Source organism: Pocillopora verrucosa, chromosome 6, assembly GCF_036669915.1.
Source record: "Pocillopora verrucosa isolate sample1 chromosome 6, ASM3666991v2, whole genome shotgun sequence".
NCBI classification, from domain to species: Eukaryota; Metazoa; Cnidaria; class Anthozoa; order Scleractinia; family Pocilloporidae; genus Pocillopora; species Pocillopora verrucosa.
This window is the reverse complement of record NC_089317.1, coordinates 14,941,660-14,945,596: the sequence shown is the minus strand read 5'-3', so window position 1 is coordinate 14,945,596 and position 3,937 is coordinate 14,941,660. Positions and strand designations below refer to the sequence as shown.

General features: G+C 36.1%; 1 pseudogene; it reads right to left on the bottom strand.

The window, feature by feature from the left end:
• Positions 1-893: 893 nt before the first annotated feature.
• On the bottom strand, positions 894-3,868 carry LOC131795790 (uncharacterized; annotated as a pseudogene).
• Positions 3,869-3,937: the final 69 nt, after the last annotated feature.

Here is a 3,937-nt window from a genome sequence, read left to right as displayed (position 1 = left end):
GAAGATATGCATGTTCCCTGCACTTCTTGCAGACTTTGCTTAGGGGTTCAACATCCAAAACTTTTCCAGTGTCCATGCTGATGGCAGTGACACAACCATTTGAAAAGGAAAAACCTCTTCTTTGCCAGGTGCCATCACAAGATACAGCACACTTTGCTAATCCATCTTGAAATGCTGGTTTTAAGCTATGGATTTCTTGTGCAGCTCTGGCCACCATAAAGAGTTAAAAGTTGTCATTTCAATTGTTAGTACTTCGTCAGAATGATGGGAGGCCACCAACCTGTTACACTGTATCAGTGGTGCAGTACCACAGTTTTTGTTAAAAACTTACTCCTTTTATTCAAAATGGGCCTTCGTCGGGTTTCCTTAACATGTTTTCCCAGAAATTATCATATTTCACTAGTTAGTCCTTTAACTTACATTGTAGTTCAATAAAGGAAACAATCTTTAACAGTTTAGTTCAATGCTCATAAGGCTCCTCAGTCCAGAATTACCCCGGATCTCAATTAGTTTGAGTTGATAATTATCAAAAGTACTACCTTCAGCTGTAATCTCTACAAATACCACACTGAACTGATCCTTTTGCACATATTATCCACGCAGCTATACTTGAGAGCCACCTGAACCTTGCATTTGTGCCAATAAGAAATAAGGTAGGCAGCTAATCTGTTTGGTAGTTGCCAAGCATCTGGGGAAGATTTTTTGCATTAAAGCATGATGATGTCAGACATACACACATTTCTCTAAATTATTTTTCTCTTTTGGCACCAATGCAGGTTAAATAGGAACTCTTTCCTCCAGTGTGTCCATACAATACAAAAGGTTTGCAAGTGATATTGTCCACAAAATCCACACATTCTGTACTGAACCACATTCTTTACCTTTTGGATGTGTTATTCAAGTGATGTAGTAATTTCTCTGTACCTGGGTAGCTGCTCCTTAGCCATCTCCAAAATTTCCATAATGGCAAAGTAATGACAGGGCAAATGATATGAACTTTTTTTTTCATTACATGGTGCATTCCAACATTTTTCTTCCACTTTCGCATAAGTGTGTATGGAACCATAGTGCATGTCATCCAGATGTTGAAATTCCACAGTGTAATCATCCAGCATTGTCTCTTGCTGTGAAACATTGCTGAAACACCCACATTTTCTCATGATTTGGTGGCAGTGTTTCTAGCTGGTCCTAAGTAAGGGGTGCTGAATTGGTCCAAACTTGGTTTAAGGATCCAACAACATGTGTGGTTTCTGCGGTGCTCTCTTTTGTTGATCTAAAATCACAAGGGGAAATAGCATAATCCATGAATCTTCAAAAGTAAAATTCACGTGAATCAAGAGTTACAGAAAGAACTGCCTAACTAAAGCTACATATCAAGTGATTCAGCTCAGTGGGTTTAAACCCTCGCAGATCATGCCACCACACACAGCACACTATAACCATTACATTCGATCATCATGTAATAACAGTAAAGAGATTTGCTACACACATAAAACAGTAATGACTAACCAAAGGTCATTACCATGCATTGTAGCACTTATTAGTAAGTTGTTCATAAAATGCTTGGGGTTGTAGATCTGGCTATCTCAGGCAACTTCTGGATTATTGACACTGCTGTGACAATCTGAAACATTGCAAAATTGTATCAAACATCATTTGAGTAATATATCAATAGCTATGCCAAAAGCAAGAAATTTATGTCATCAAAATATCGTTTTGACAGTTTTACATATTTCAGGACATGTTAACATTTCAGCATCATCTGATCTTTGTTGACCATGATAATAATAATCTGATTAGTACATAACAGGATAAAAAGTTCATTACGTGTACATGATACAGGAATAAACCTGGCCATCCACATTCTTTGTTCCATGGAATAACTCTCTGAATAAATCCCCACTGTAGTCCTCAAATGGAAAGCATGAGTTTGACCACAAGTGGCCAAGGTCTTTTAGAACCTCTGGAAGGTGCAAGTGGTGATGAGCATTGAAGATCTGAAACTGCTTTCATGGTTTAAACAGTTTAAAAATTCATTAATTTCCTATTATAAGAGCTACAGATAGATACTAATACACAACATGCTGCATTTTTTTCTTGAAAATAATACGAATAGATTTAATTAATTATTTTCACTTTAGAATGCTGGCCTAATACAAGGTTACATCAATTTTGCAGAATTCAATTTCATGGTGTCTGTATGATATGACCATGTATTACCATAAAAGAGAACAGCTTGAGAATTAAAAGCTTCAAATATTTTAACTTTACTTTACTTTACTCAACTTTCATTATACAGATCTTAATATACAAACTGCAGATAAATTAACAATTAAAATAGATAAAAAGAAAAAAAAATTAAAAACTTACAAGATCTGAATAATAAGGTCAGTTTATGCAGTGTTGCGTGCCCAGCACGGCAGACACAGGGTGCAGCATAATTGGGTCCGCCAGGTCAACCACAGTGAAGTACGGGACAGACAGCAGACACTTACACACGTTTATTGGACTGAATCACGTAATCAGGCTAGCCGACTTGTTACAACACTTGCAGTGAAAACTAAAAAGGAACACATGACCTGTCTAAGCTAAGGAAACGAGCTAAACTACAAATCTGACAACAGAAAACACAGCTAACGATTGTGACTTACATCTGATCTTGGCTCCAGGGACAAGAAAACTCCAATGTTGTAAAAAAACTCTGAAAGAGTCCAATAAAACTCCTCTTTGCTCCAGGGACAACTCCTTAAAGCTAAAATGTTAGTGTGAAAAGGGCCTAATATACTTCCATGACATAAAGGAAACTAAACTGAAATAACTCTTTGTACGGCTAGCCAGAAAAGGATATCTCATAACCATGCAATCAAAACAAAACGAGGCTACAATTGAAGAAAACAAAAGGTCATAAAATGTTCTTTGTACAGAAACGTGACATACAGAATATGAGAATTCCTTATGAAAATAAACTGCCTCGATTAAAAAACATATATATATATATATATATATATATATATATATATATATATATATAAATAAGCAGCGTAGAATTTGGTATACCTAACAATGAACTCCCAGTAAGTAAGACAACCGGTTGCCGAACTTTGAAATTTCGAAGCTAGAATTAAATAGTTTTTTCATAAACCGCACTTCTTGTCACATTTTGAACAACCTCTGTTTTCTTCTCTTTGATGTCTACTGGAGGTTATTCGAAATTTTGATGGCAACAAATTCTCCTTAAGATTTTTGGTTCCACGATAAGTGGGAAATATCAACTTGGATGGAAAAATTTCTTTGACTTCTGGTGAGGACTGTAATAGATAAAAGTGCTTTTTAATAACTTTTTGGATATCTGGCAAAATTGGATTGTAGTCGAACACCAATGGAAAAACTTTCTAAGCTGGCTTGACTTTTTCCCTCAACAGTTCGGCTCTTGGTATACTAAGAGCTTTGTCGAACTGTTTATCAACAAGCTCTGCTGAATAATTTTGCAATTTCAAATACCCTTTGTATTCCTTACATCTATTTTGTAAAAAGTCACCAGTAGAACAATTGCATTTGATTGTTAAAGCTGCCTAAAGGGGACTGCTCTCTTGCAATGTATTTGGTGTGAACTCAGAAAAGGTAGGTAGAGGTGGCTATCAGTGGGTTTAGCGTAGACATCAGTGCTAATAAACACGTCATGAAAATGCAACATGATATCAAGGACATTCAAATGACTGTCAGAGTAAACCAATTCAAATTTGATAGTAGGATACAAACCGTTAACATAATCAGTAAATTCCAATAATTTAGGTAAACCTTGAGTCCAAATGTCAAAAATATCATCCCTGTATCTCCACCAACACATAGGTTTCTGTAACGTGGTCATAGACAGACAATCCCTGTTGATTTAGTTCATGAGTTTTATTAGATGCTTACTCCAGTGTCGAACAGCCTG